Here is a 16,489-nt window from a genome sequence, read left to right on the forward strand (position 1 = left end):
TGGGGCCCCTGGGCTTATAGCATTCTTCTTTTCCAACTAGGGGTGTAGCTTAGCAAGTAATAATAATAATAAAAATAATAATAATAATAATAATAATAATAATAATAATAATAATAATAATAATAATAATCTTATATATTGAAACCAGATAATACAGTAGATTCCAGCTTACTTGAAATAATCAAATATATAATATATATATATATATATATATATATATATATATATATATATATATATATATATATATATATATATATATATATATATACATATATATATATATATAATCAAGAACAATTTCCTTTGCGCCATCCACTTAACCGTCAATGAATTTTGCATAAGTCATCCAGAATGGCGTTGTTATAACGGCACCTTTAAAAAACGAGACTCCAAACAGAAGATCCCTTTACACACCGACAAGGTCAGTCGTAAAAGGTCATGACACCCCCAACCCCACCCCCCACATCTTCTCCTATCAATCAAAACCATAGAAACAAGTTTCCCCGGCGTCCCAAGACATGTTCAATGACCCCGAATGGATACAAGTATATGTAACTAAGGGATAGTTTCGTATATGACACGGCATGAACGCTATCATGTGTGTGTGTGTGTGTGTGTGTGTGTGTGGAGAGAGAGAGAGAGAGAGAGAGAGAGAGAGAGAGAGAGAGAGAGAGAGAGAGAGAGAAGACTCCCGCTTAGGTAAATGACCCCGTCCATCCCCAATGACTTAAGCCTGTTAGCAATGCAGAGGCCTTGAATTTACTCTTACGGACACTTTATTATCGAGGTTGTTTCTTATACTAACGAGGCGTTGAAGTCTCCAGGAGTTATTTCCCCCAAAAAAAGAATATCTAATAATTGGGATCTTTCGTAACTTCCCAGCATCTGCGTTCTGATTGGCTGGCGGAAATCGAATCGGTTTCCTTAAGGTGCCTAGAATCTAAATAATCCCTTTGCAATATAAAACCAGAATCTAAATAATTCCTTTGTAGAATAAAGAAACTATGTCCGATTTTATTTTAACCTTGACAAAATAAAAAGGGTTTTTCTGAAAACTTGAAAATAATAAAGAATTGTAATTGAGGTCGGGAGATAATGGGCTAGGTTCGGGGAGGGAGACCCGAGAGGGGCAGGATCTAGGAAGGGAGAGAGAGAGAGAGAGAGAGAGAGAGAGAGAGAGAGAGAGAGAGAGAGAGAGAGAGAGTCAGTCCCGAGTAGCAGAGGTAAGGTAGGATCCTTTCTCGTCGACGAGGGTCAGTTGGCGTCCGCGTGTCTCTCCTGCAGCACGCTCAAGGCCACCGAGACAGCAACAGCTAAAAGTGCTGTTGCTCTATGCTGTTGAGTGAGCGAGCTATAAGCGTCCTCCTGTCCGATAGTTGGGACTCCCTGCGAATCCCTAGATCATAAGAGGTGCCTCAGGTTAGTACAAGAGAGGGTTTTGAAGTCGGTGGTGATGTTCTACTTGTTATAGAAGTATAAGGAGACATCATTGATTTCTCCTTTTTAGATTTATAACTTTTTTTTTCTGGTATGATGTATTTCTATGTCTATTTTTCAGGTGTAATTTTTTATTTATATTTCTAAATACAATCACAATTATTAATACATGCACAAAGAGGAATAGCCTACATGAAATATCCCATTAAAAATTAATTCAATAGGAATAACTAATCGTTGCAAAGTCAAATATTTGATAAAATTTCCCTCCATTCAAATTTTTTTTTTTTTGTGAATGAAATTGCAGCAATAAACAAAACAAATAAACAACAATACTATAAACTAACGACCTAATAGCACAAAAAAGTCCCAATTTTATGGACTGGGAAGATAGATCATGTTACGTTAGCTAACGTCATAAAATTAATCATTTTATATGCAAAATCGCATAAAAACCTGTTAAACGAACTCCAGATATCGTTATCAGCGAGGAAACACCGGAAAACTATATCCCATTTTATTTCGTCTCTTTCCGGTCTGTTATGTATTAGTTTGTTAGCCCTATTCATGATTCATAGCATTAAATAAATTCTTTATATAAGCGATAAGATAATTACAACACAATAGTGAGATTTATTACGTATTTCCCATTCAAACTAAATATAACAGTTTTATGCTCTATTTATCGTTAGTTACATGTGCCTACGAACTGAATAAAAATCACATTACAAAGATATAAAAAATGAAATTAAATTACGAAAATATTATGGAATAATATAATTAGATTTTAAAAAATATGATTAATGCATTTCAACTCACGGGTTGGTGTACTTGCGGCATGACCTTTCCTGCTGCAGAACGTTTTAACCCTTGGGACGTTTAGAACTCCCGAACGTTTACAGATAAAAACAGTAAAGAGTATTCAGTAGGATTTATATTAACAAAACTGAGGAAATACAATCATCACAAAAGACAGTAAAATCAAACCAATGCAATAAAAGAGTAATAAAGAAATTATCACTGATATAAAGTGGCAAGAGAGATTAGATGATGACATCTAAACAGATCTTTTACAAGGTCAAGGTAATGGAGAATCCGGTAAATTCTGGAGAATTCTGGAGAATCTGGAGAATTCTGGAAAGTCCGGAAACTTCCGGAAGCTCCAGAGAATTCAGGAGGATCCGGGAAATTCTGGAGCCTTTGGAAAATTCTGGAGGATCTGGAAAATTTTCGAGGCTCTGGAAAATTCTGGAGCCTTTGGAAAACTCTCGAGGCTCTGGAAAATTCTCGAGGCTCTGGAAAATTCTCGAGGCTCTGGAAAATTCTATAGAAACCGGTAAATTCTGAATAAATACAAAGTGACATTCGCTCACTCTTCGCTCATAGCCTCCATGACACGGCTCGGTCTCAAATCGATTTCCAAGGACAACCGTAAGCAATAAACATAGCCCTAAGATAAACAAATTGCTTTAAGCATCATTATATCCTTTCACATATCCTAGAGATTTATAGCTTATCCTTTCACATATCCTACAGATCTATAGCTTTAATAGGATACTAGAATCACGTTCAAATTAATTTCGTACCTTTTACATAAGCCTTATTTGACGTTAGCATTCTTGTGGCAGGTGATATATATTCAAGGGTAAAAATAGGCTTAGAGATTTCTTGAAAAAGGGTGAATGATTTAAGAGGTTAGTGAGATATTTTTGCTGGTATGAATAGAAACTGCCTGTGGGGGTTTAGAGTAAAACTCTACGTTACTTAAATACCTACAGGTATTCCTGAACATATATTTTAGTTTCATGTTTTCGAAGGTAACATTCTACATTCGTAAATTAGCAATAGTCTTAAAAAAGGTAGACAGGCATACAATTTTCGATAATCCATTCAAGGTAAACTTGCACAGTGCTGATTCAAATGAGAGAGAGAGAGAGAGAGAGAGAGAGAGAGAGAGAGAGAGAGAGACATCTACATACAAGGATATTGAGACGTTAAATATAACATTTATAACATATTTCACACATTGTTATCCTTACGTTCATTCAATTAGATTATATCACTAACATATACACATTCTTCGTATCACAAGAAACGAATATTTGTGACACGAAACGTTAACTAGTGACAAAAGCCTTCTCAAGTTCAGGGGCAACTTTAATACGTAAACGGAGTAGTTCGGTCTATTGAACCATGAACGACATCTCGACTCCTGGTCAGGTTTTTGTCGACAATCTTCCAGATTGTTTCGATTGATCGAAAAAAAAAGTTCCGTCGTCTTTCATAATTGAGAATTTTAGTTTTCCATATATATCAAGAATTTTGTTATTGTATGTTAAATATTTAGTTTTTTATTAATTTAGTAGAGAATTTTAATTTTTTAGAACTTCCGGATTATATAACAGAATGTTTTCATTAGAACGAAAACCTTTGAGGAAATGAAGTGTCCGAGATACTGAACCTCGTCTGACTGGAAGGAGGTTCTGGAAAGACTACTTGCAATCTTCTCTATATAAAGATCTGTGATTGTATCAGGTTCAACTATCCACATTTTGCCGAACTTTGAGGTACAGGCAAAATATATATCGTTTCTAGAATCAGACTTCAAGAAAATAGTCCTCAAAATAGAAATAATAATGTTATTTTTTTTTAAACTAAATGTTTCTATAAAAATAAATTAGAAATATATAAAATTTCACAATTTTTAAGCTCACATGATATGAACATACATACAAAGATATATATATATATATATATATATATATATATATATATATATATATATATATATATATATATATATATATAAATTATATATATGTGTGTGTGTTGTGTGTGTGTGTGCGTATTACTTGACAATAAGAGCTCATCTTTATGGTTTCTTGAGAAATTCTTGTAGAAGATGATAGAAACGACTTAATTGGTTTCGCCCCTTTTGTAACTTGAGCTACTCCTTATAACTGAACCCTATCTCTTTTTCTTCTTTAATGGGTTTGGGATAGATAACAAAACAGGCAGAAGCACCTTTGGTTGGCCTTAGCAAAAAAAAAGGAGAGAGAGAGAGAGAGAGAGAGAGAGAGAGAGAGAGAGAGAGAGAGAGAGAGAGAGAGAGAGAGAGAGAGAGAGAGAGAGAGAGAGATCAGTGGATAGTCTGTATATCAAAATACATTGTTACTCAATCCAGACTTCCCTTTCATAATTCTTTGAATTCAGTAAAAAAAAAAAAAAACTTTCTTTTCTTATGAATGTTTTTGAATTCAAGAACAAATAGAGCAACCAATATAATATATAAAAATAATAAAATTAAAACCAATCTTACTAAAAAAGTTTAATTTTGACGACACAACCGAAAACGAGTTCTAATATAGTGATATGTTATTTCTCCTATGTACAAACTACTTCCATAAATATATGGTTTGGCTCACAAGAGTAAGGATGACATTTTTACGCTATAATAATTTCAAAATATTTTAGATGACGATTCCTAAGTCTTAGGTAAGATATTCTCAGCAGGCTAAACAGTTAAATTAATAAACTAAAATTCGAAAGGTTTGTCACAGTTAAACTCACTAAAGATATAAAGCTTATTAGAGAAAAGCAGTTTTAAGAACAAAAAAACATAAATAAAATTTAATTATATGTACCAAAAGAATCATAATCCAAAACGGAATTTATTAGCGAAACACTATTTTCCGAACAAGGAAATATAAACAAATTAATTCTATGTACCAAAAGAATCAATACAATAATGAATTTTGTAAATCAATCAGGAAAATTAAGAAACATGACTGAACCAGTTGCCAAGAAAATAACATGGCCAAGATAAGCGATATCTCCTTAATTAGAACATAATGGAACCGAGTAGCTGAGCCCACCTCCTTATCAATCGCTACTGGTCTTATTATAGTTTTTACCTGAATTCCATAGGCATTAATAAGCAAATCTATGTAAAATCGTAATAAAAGAAATGATACTAAACTCCATTAACCTGATTAAAAAAAAAAAACGTAACCTTGAGAATTACTTAAGTGTCTAATGACTCGTCAGAAAAAAAAAAAAAAAAAAAAAAAAAAAGAGGGTGAATGAACACCTGTCATGGATCGCTTAGAAGTCAAACAAGAAATATCGGTAGAAGCTCATTCCTTTGATTAACGATGGGGCGTTGAAGTCTCTTTGTGAACGCCGGGTTTGTTTACATAAGATCTCTCTCACTCTGGCTTTTCCAACGACAGCCGGCATGTCCATTAGCTTGGAGATGCTCCCCGCCCAAGACTGTCTATAATTCTTTTCCAGAGATTGGTACGTTTGATATTTAAGTTTATAAAACGTCGAACACGAACATAAAATTTACAGACTATATGAATTCTTTTTTTCATGAGGAATTAACATAATAGTTAGTGGGTAAACGTTACATTTTCCTCTCGTTTACATATCATTATTAACATTATCATTTATTAATGGTCACATAATGAAGCATCATGGATGGAAGTAAATTTAAGCTTATAAGACGAATTAGTTATTTTTTCCTTTAATTAATTATGTATTTTTTATGGTTTCATTTATTCTGGGAACTGGCCATGCAATATAGTAAATATCATCTTAAGAATTCCTCATATCTAAACTGAACAACTACATAGTAAAATTTGTTGGCGTCTCTGGGGTCAATGACCTCACTGTCGGACCTACATGTATTAACTACTGCTTATACGCCGTTGTTCATGATATTAACAAACTATCACTTAATAAGAATTAAATTCACTTTAGAAGAACTACATTCACTTTATAAGAACTAAATTCACTATAGAAGAACTATATTCACTATAGAAGAACTATATTCACTTAATAAGAACTACATTCACTTTTGAAGAACTACATTCACTTTATAAGAACTACATTCACTATAGAAGAACTAAATTCACTTAATAAGAACTATATTCACTATAGAAGAACTAAATTCACTTTTGAAGAACTAAATTCACTTTTGAAGAACTACATTCACTTCATAAGAACTACATTCACTATAGAAGAACTTAATTCACTTTATAAGAACTAAATTCACTTCATAAGAACTACATACACTTTAGAAGAACTAAATTCACTTTATAAGAAGTAAATTCACTTTATAAGAACTACATACACTTTAGAAGAACTTAATTCACTTTAGACGAACTACATTCACTATAGAAGAACTAAATTCACTTTATAAGAAGTAAATTCACTTTATAAAAAGTAAATTCCCTTTATAAGAACTACATTCACTTTAGAACTAAATTCACTCTATAAAAACTAAATTCCAATTGTAGCTGATTAACATTTAAAACAGAAACCTGCCAGCCGAGAAATCAGTTACTTGAAGCTTCAAAATACAGCTAAAGTTTTGGTATTGGCAAATAATAAAAAAAAAATACCCTGAAGTCAGTGACCTTCAACAGACAGTGGCAGTGAATAATAGGCAAAACTGAATTAACCCCTTATCTATATTCCTTTTTCTCTTAACTTCGCATTGCTCTTTACTGCAAAGACTGCCTACACCCTATACCAATCTCCCCCACCCCACCCCGGCCCCCATCTCCCCCAGGGGTGTCTGCATGTGTCGCCCACATTCTGTCACTGCCTCACCCGATTTAGAGTTATGTTGTCCCAGTCGCCCACTGGGAGACAATCATTCAAGTTGGATTTTTCTTAGGCTCGTACCCCTTGTGGGCGATACTCGTTCTTCTTATAACATTCAAAAGCATGGATTAACTAATACATCATTAATTGAGCTGTATAATTCATGTAATAATTGATTGTTTGGTTTTATCTCAATGATATCACTATTTTATTTTTATCTCGGATTTGAAAATACACGTTTACAATTACAATTTATATTACATATCATAGTATATTTATATGAATAATTTTTCTATCTTACATATCCTCTATTGTAAAATTGCAATTTTTATTATTTATCTAAAAATATTTATATCGAAGGAAACTGTTTAGAATTCTAAAAGTATAAATCTGATGTCCTACTTGCTTAATAGCAAATTTATTGTTTGCTATTATTTGCTAGGAACTAAATTCTAGTATTCTTTTAGAAGATTATGACTCGACACAAGTGATGATTTCTTGTCTAGAAAGTGTTGTTATTTGGACAAAAAGCATCTATATATATATATATATATATATATATATATATATATATATATATATATATATATATATATATATATATATATATACATATGTATATATATATACTGTATATATACATATATATATGTGTGTGTATATATATATATATATATATATATATATATATATATATATATATATATATATATATATATATATATATATATATATATATACTCCGGTCACGCTGATCTCTCCCCATTCCTAGAGAACCTTAGAGAGGGAGTAGTCACACCCTAGTGAGAGAAGGTGCTATGTTGCGTATATCTAAATATTCAGCCTTCATTTTTGACGGATCGCGTACACTTGTGAAAGATAACTATATAAAGCAAGCCACTCCAAACGATTACACACTCTCTCTCTCTCTCTCTCTCTCTCTCTCTCTCTCTCTCTCTCTCTCTCTCTCTCTCTCTCTCTCTCTCTCTCTCTCTCAAAACAGGAAGTCAAACGAGATTACAAGTTAACCTCCAAAGGGAAGCAAAACCAGAAGGCGCGCGTAATGGCAGCGCTCCAAAGCAAGGACAAAGCGAATCCCCCAAAAAGGTCATGAAGGAATTCGGGATAATCAACCTTGCCTGGGTTCAAAGGCATCATTAAGAGAAGTTGAATCTTGGAATTTAAGATAAAAAGGGTCCCACAGAGGTGTGAGAGACGACCCCACCGGATGCGAAGGAGTGTTCGACACGCGAGTAAGACAGGAGAGGGTGTGGAAATATCCACAGGAAACCGAGTCCTTTCTTGACTCGCTTGTTTGACTCAGGAAGAATAGGTCAAAAGATATCACCATTAGAATTGCAAAAATAATTAGCAATGCACTTTGAGATATTACGAGAACTTTGAGCAAAATAAATCTCTTATATAATAATGAGCAAGTGTATATATATATATATATATATATATATATATATATATATATATATATATATATATATATACATATATATATATATATATATATATATATATATATATATATATATATATATATAAATATATATACGCAGTATATATAAAACACACATATTTATACATACAAACACACAAACACACACACACACACACACACATATATATATATATATATATATATATATATATATATATATATATATATATATATATATATATATATATATATATATACACATATACATATTTTTTCCTGTCACGCTGAGCGGCACCCACTGTGAGAACAACAATCTCACTCAAATTGTCCAAACCTAGTTAAGGAGAAAGGGGCGGGAAGGGTTGAATCTGGGTGTGTGAATATTTAAATATCTAGCCATCATTTCTGACAGGTCGCGTACAAGTCATATAATAAAACACTACTTCAAACCAACGGCAAATTATTTGCATATACTTTAACAAGAGGCTCATTATTCAGCGTAATTTTTATGTAACGAAATTCTATATTTCATGATGAAAATTAATTTCTTTATATGTAATTACTATCAACATACTAAAGAGGCAAAAGCTACCATAGAATTGAAAATGTTGACCAAAACGGTGACGCAAGACCTTGCTTAACCTGGTTCCACGATTGGAAGGATTAGAATATAGTTAAGAATAAGCCTAAGTTCATATTGTAATTTTACGGTTAAACTAAACAAAATACATTTTCAAACAATAATGAAAAAGTTAGTTTAATTAAATCAAAATTTCTAAGAGGAGCTTTTATATACTTCGTTAATAAAGTTTTTAATAATACGATTAAATCCATTTTGTACCGTTAAAGAATTTCTATGATCTATAAAACTAAACAAATTTCGGATGAAAACTATTATACTAGTACATAATTAGCGAACAACTACAAAAATATATATCCTTAAAAAGATAAAACCCTTATTAAACTTACACAATCATAAAAAAATCTATTCATCTAGACAAAAAAAAAATCAGTATACACAAAACTAAACAAGGAAAAATCTTCTCTATATTGCATTTCCCGATGACCGGATGTTGGTCATGAGTGTTCCATCCAACACAAGGTACAGATCGTTTCTCTCCAAGTAATTTATCGTAGTGAACAGACCAGGTACGCACCAACTCCGCTTTCTACAATTTGTTAAGTGACGTTACCTTCAAGAAATGATTTGATTTCTGGAATTTGGTGCATATGCCCCACCCCCTAGGAAACAGGGGAAGGGGTGTAATAAAAACTTAATACATATTAATTATAACTTTAATAACACATTGCTCCGTAATTTTAATTTATTGGGGAACAATTTACATTTTGGCTATTCGAATGATTTCGATGAAGAAAGAAAACGCATCTTGCATAAGTTGCTATTAATTTTCTTAAAGGACTAATAAAGATGGGAAATATTTTTGACTATGTAATACGACAGTTTGATTAGTTTTGCGAATAACGAAAAATACGAATAAACCAGTTGAAGATAATTTAAGAAAAAATCGTGAAACATGAATATAAAGCAGAAGAAAAGGAGAAATGCGATGAGTCATAAACGCTGATTAAAAAAGGAAGAAAAGTGACAAGAGGTGTTGAACGAGAAGCATGCAATAGATATTAGACTGCATATTTAGTGTCAATCAAGGAGCAACATAATAAAGGGTTTGTTCGTTAGTAAACATGACCCTGTCAAACTACCTGGATGAACTCAGCAAGCTGATAATTGACGGCGTGTCAGGTACAGTTGGACGTATGAATTCCTGACATACCTAGCTTTGAGGATACGCACTCTGTCACACCCTAACTGCATGTGCAGGCTAATAACCCAACATCTACCTTAGAGAAGTGGTAACTCCCCGTCCAGTTAGTGTGTGACAGGGTACACTTCCTCAGAGCGAGGCGTACCAGGAATTCCTGTCAAACTGTACACCGTAATTTTTTTTTCATATAATTATCTCCCCTATATAATAAAAAGCAAGTGTCTGGATATATATATATATATATATATATATATATATATATATATATATATATATATATATATATATATATATTTATATATATATATATATATATATATATATATATTTATATATATATATATATTTATATATATATATATATATATATATATATATATATATATATATATATATATATATATATATATATATGAATAATCTGTCTTTCCCCATCCCTCGAGTAAAGGGGAGAGATAGTACCCATACCCTGGTAAGAGGGGGTTACCCCGAGAAGTACACTCGAAAACCACAATCTCCCACAAATTGCCAAAATGCCGTACTGTACTTAGAAAACGAGGAGAGAGGTGGGAAGGGTTGAATCTATGCGTGTACACATCTAAATATTTAGCCATCATATTGACGGGTCGCGTATACTATAAACAGAATGTATGTCATTCTCGGCATCTCGTTCTTAATTTGCGTCCCGCTTCCCTCGTGGACGTTATCTGCATTCCACGGTGGAGGAGAAGCCGCAAAACTCCCACGGAGAATATAAAACATCGCGAAAAAAAAGAAAAAAAAAACACTTAACTTCGTAACAGATTCTCTTCGACCACAAAAGAAAACTTACGAGGTAATTTCTTTTTTTTTTTTTTTTTTTATTTCTTTTCCAATCTCTGGAGCCTTCCTTTACAATGCCACGTCTCATCTTTTTTCATTGGGTGTTTTTATTTTGTTGTATAATGCGACCGCATTCAATTATATCCCATGAGCTGGCAATAATTAACATTTGTATCAATATAAAAATCTAATTCAAAGAAAAAAAAAACTATTGCGGATATTTTTTTGATGTTTCGCTCAAATTGCAATGTCATAAAATGTAATCATTATTTCTATCTACTCAAACGGTTAGAATTACACCATTAAAGATCAATAGCCAGTTGGATTTTCGAAATAATCTTTATTAATTATTATTTATATCAGCTGAAATAGATAAAATCACACCTATGAAGATCAATGGTGAGTTAGGTATTCGGAATAATCTTTATTTAATGTTATTCTTATCTACTCAAAAGGTTAGAATTAAACCAATAATGATCAATAGCCAGATGGATATTCGAAATAATCTTTATTAACTTATTTCAATCTACTCAAAAGGTGTAAATTACACCATTAGAAATCAATAGCCAGTTGGATATTCGAAAGAAATCAATAGCCAGTTGGATATTCGAAAGAAATCAATAGCCAGTTGGATATTCGAAAGAAATCAATAGCCAGTTGGATATTCGAAAGAAATCAATAGCCAGTTGGATATTCGAAAGAAATCAATAGCCAGTTGGATATTCGAAATAATCCTTAAAATTATTTCTATAAACTCAAAGTTAGAATTACACCAATAAAGAACAATAGCCAATTGAATAGCTAAAATAATTCTTAACCATTTGCATAAAAGAATGTTCCCCATTGCAATTATAACCACAAACCAAACGCACTGAACATAAAAAAATAAATCAAGTCACCAACACCAACCAAACAGAACTGAGTCATGGCCCCAACACATAAAAAAAGAAGAATCCCACTTTAAAAAAGAAAAAAAAATTAAAAGCAAGAACAGAAACTTCAATACCCGTTTCTCCCTCCCTCTCTCTCGCGTAACTCGAGTTACCAATGTCAATGGCATCTGCGGTATAGACATAGCGGGAAACGTAAGATGAGCTCAAGGATTCTTGCGCCCTTCCTGGCAAGCGTTTACAGGTTGCGTCGCGGGTGGGTGGGTGGGTGGGTGGGTGGGGGGGGGGGGTTTGCCCTGCAAAAACGCGTTTGGAGCAGTAGATGATTTAAAGAGTAGTGGAGTGGTCTATAAAATAGTTTAAGGCTTATCTAAGAGCAAGATCCCGTGTTCAAAAACGCGTTTGGAACAGTGGATGCTTTAAGAATAGTGAAGGGGTCTATAAGATAGTTTAGGGGCAAGAGCCCGTGTTCAAAACCGAGTTTGGAGCAGTGGATGCTTTAAAGAAAAGTAGATGGGTCTATAAAATATTTAGGGCATATTTAAGAGCATGAGCCCGTGTTGGTTTCTGGCTAGCTTAATCTAAAATAACACCAGAATGCTTTAGAGAATCGTCGACCTGTCTATAAAACTATTTATGGCCTTATTTAGGAGCAAGAGCCCATGCTTGTTTACACCTAGCTTAATCTAAAATAACACTGGAGAAGGAAAGGATTCCATTTTCAAAATATCAACACGTCCATTGCCCTGAAACTGGTCCAGTGAATGCTTTAGAGAATCGTGAATTGTCTATAAAATTTTACGTGGCCTTATTTAATAGCAAGAGCCCGTGCTGGTTTTTAGCTAACTTAATTTTAAATAACACAAAGCTAGTGGATGTTTTAGAGAATAGTGGTGTCTATAAAATTTCTAATGGGCTTATTTAATAGCAAGAGCCCGTGCTAGTTTTTAGCAAGTTTAATCAGAAAAACACAATAAGCTAGCGAATGTTTTAGAGAATCGTAGTGTCAATAAAATCATTTATGGGCTTATTTAATAGCAAGAGCCCGTGCTAGTTTTTAGCAAGTTTAATCTGATAAACACACTAAACTAGCGAATGTTTTAGAGAATCGTGGTGCCTATAAAATCATTTATGGGCTTATTTACGAGCAAGAGCCCAAGCTGGTTTCTTATAGTTTAATCCAGAATAAAACCAACTTATGAAGAAGCAAAAAAAAAATGAATAATTTATTTTGTGCCGTTGATGCTTATTACTGCATTTTCAAAATAGCAACACGTCCAATGCCCCGAAACAGGTCACAGAGTAAGCCCAGCTCCTTTCGACATCCGAGTGGCCTGAATGCAGTAATTTTCTAAATAAGGCATTGCAAGTCAGTCAGTATCCAATTAAACCGGTTAGTTCCATGACAGAGAGTTGTAAAATCAATACTTGGCGCCTTGGAGCACACATTGAATTAGGTTTACTAAAGAAGAAAATCTTTTAAAGTTTAGGAGAGATCAAAATCTCAATACATGCATCAATATGAAATATAGAATCTCGTGTGTTTTTATTCAATAATTCTAAATTAACTAAGTGTGCAATTTTTCAGGACGTTTGAATGGAAAAAAAATTAAAAGCAAAATATTGATGTATCAATAAGTTTGCAAAGCATTGGAAAACAAGATATAATATTGAAAAGATAATTATATAAAGATTCCAACAATAATTACTAACTTGAATCACATTCTGTAAAAGAAAAAAAAATTCCAATGACCTAATTACTAAAACCAACAATGACGAAAATTCTGTATTTTTGCGAAAGCATATTAATTCTTACCAAATAATTTTTTTTATCATTAATTAGAAAAGACATATTTAAAATCTTACAATTCATGACAAATATACATCGTAGTATATCTACATTAATAATTTTTTATCTAACATATACTGTATTTACAATTGCAATTTATACTATTATTCTAAATATGTTCTTTCCCGTTGGCGTCTCAAAGAGTTGTTTAGTTTGATCCACATTTTCCGTATTACATAAGAAAACTTCATCCACCCCCACCCCCCAGAAGATAATCCAAGGGTGACTACATTTTCCTCAACTAGTAATCTCCCCCCCCCCCTTCTTCCTCGACCTCCCAGCCTAGCTCTCGGTAGTTTTACCTCTTCCATCAATTCAAGTGTCTAAGACCGTTAGGAAAATTACATGGCGAGGAAAAATGAAAGAGAATATCTATACCAAATGCTATGCAAATTGGTTTGTATGATTTATAAACACACTATCTCCCCTTCATAATAAAGGGCAAGTGCCTGGATTTGTTCATATATATATATATATATATATATATGTGTGTGTGTGTGTGTGTGTGTGTGTGTATATATACATGTATATACATACATACATATGTATATATATAATATATATATATACATATATATACAGTATATATATATATATATATATATATATTATATATATATATAAATTTCTTTCCGGTTACGCTGAGCGACATTGCCAGATACAACTATCGTCTTGAGATAGTGGGGTGAGACAATAATCATACCCTGGTAATAGGGGATACCCAAAGAGGTAAACTTCAAAACCAAAACTGCAGTGTTGTAGTTAGGAAAGTGAGAGGGGGTGGAAAGGGTTGATCTGTGTGTGCTTATCTAAAAACTGTCATTATTTTTGACAGGTGGTGTACACTAGTCATGAATAATACAACAAATCATTATGACAGATTGAGGAGAAAAGAAGGAACCTAAAATAAACAATTATTCTCTCACCCTCTTTATCCTTTCTCTACGCATTTAATTCTCGATCTAAACATGCAACAAAGATTAGAAATTACCTTAAGGAGAAAACTGCCCTGAAGCCATGGCCAGACATTCTTTCATTGCTGTTACCAAGTTTCCAAGAGTGGAACCTGTTGCTTCGAAGGTCAGTGACCTGCCTACAGAGAAGCCTCGAGGTGTATTATAAAGTAGACTTTATTTAACGACTATTTTGATCTGGGTTCAAGTTGCATATACGCATACCTTTGGTTGCCAACGTACGTGCAATTTATATATATATATATATATATATACATATATATATATTTATATATATATATATATATATACATACATACATATATATATATATATATACACATATATATATATATATATATATCTTATACACAACAATAAAAGCAGCCGTTTCTAGCCCTCTGCAGAACAAAGGCCTCAGACATGTCTTTATTCATTTCTCGGGTTCGGCCAGTTTTCTTCATCGCGGTAGCCAGTGCAAATTGGTGATGGTCGGAGACTTATCTGACTGCTCACAGCAAACCAACCTAGTATGGGTATCCCTGAATAGGACAGCCTTACTGATCATGGCGTTTCACTAGCACTTTCATCACCTTAAGGTGTCCCCACTCATAAAGGGATACATACAGCATACAATATATATGTATAATGTGTGCGTGTTTCAATATACACACACACTTACCGGTACAAAGATAAAGCAAGAAATCATCGGTATTATTATTATTATTACTATCCAAGCTACAACCCTAGTTGGAAAAGCAAGATGCTATAAGCCCAGGGGCTCCAACAGGGAAAAATAGCCCAGTGAGGAAAGGAAATAAGGAAATAATTAAATGAAGAGAACAAATTAACAATAAATCATTCTAAAATAAGTAACAACGTCAAAACAGACATGTCATATGTAAACTATTAACAACATCAAAAACAAATATGTCATAAATAAACAAAAAAAAAAAGCATTTGCAATAGCATAGTGCAATAGATGAACCCAGCACAATGAAATAATGACTTTAAATAACAAAATTCCTTCTTTTATCTGGAGTAATACTCGCAACTTCAGTTTCCCCCATCAACAAGCACATCTGCGCATGAGTAGACGAACGCACTTCGTCCGTACTCTGTGACCGGCATCAGAAGTTTCCAGGCAAATCTGCCAGGCCAGTGACCACAAGCATTCACATGTTGTGAAGTAACAAGGTCGTTACAAACACCAACTGCGAATGCCAAAACCATGACATTTTTTCTTTTACTTTATTGCCTATAAACTTCAGCCAAAGAGCGCGTTTATAAAGCTTGCGTACTGCCATGTGTAATACTACCATTATAAGTGTTATAAGCTAAGCTATAACCCTCACTGGAAAAGAGAAATACTATAAGCCCAAGGGCTCCAACAGGGAAAAATGGGCAAGTGAGGAAAAGAAGAAATACTACATCAGTATTATCTTCAGTTTACAAAGGACGTATGCTACCTAATTAAAATGTATCGGTGACACTTGTATATAACAATGTGACATTTCGTGACCGTCAAAGACTTCTATGACTGACAGTAGAAAAGGATCAAAGACATTCTACGACTGACAGTAGAAAGGGGTCAATGACATTTTACGACTGACAGTAGAAAAGGGTCAAAGACATTCTATGACTGACAAAGGGCCATAGGCATTCTTTGACTGATGGTAGAAAAGGAT

At 33.1% G+C, this 16,489-nt stretch overlaps 1 protein-coding gene across 3 annotated transcripts in view; it reads left to right on the forward strand.

Moving 5' to 3' along the window:
* The first annotated feature begins 1,242 nt into the window (after positions 1-1,242).
* The window catches only part of LOC137634281 (probable chitinase 10), a 124,451-nt gene continuing 109,204 nt past the window's right edge, over positions 1,243-16,489 (forward strand). For 2 of the 3 annotated variants that reach the window (XM_068366582.1, XM_068366583.1), the window contains exon 1: positions 1,243-1,422. The gene's annotated coding sequence lies outside the window, so the exon portion shown is untranslated. The remainder of the gene's footprint in view (positions 1,423-16,489) is intronic. The other variant, XM_068366584.1, reaches the window with a different exon arrangement.

Source organism: Palaemon carinicauda, chromosome 44, assembly GCF_036898095.1.
Source record: "Palaemon carinicauda isolate YSFRI2023 chromosome 44, ASM3689809v2, whole genome shotgun sequence".
NCBI classification, from domain to species: Eukaryota; Metazoa; Arthropoda; class Malacostraca; order Decapoda; family Palaemonidae; genus Palaemon; species Palaemon carinicauda.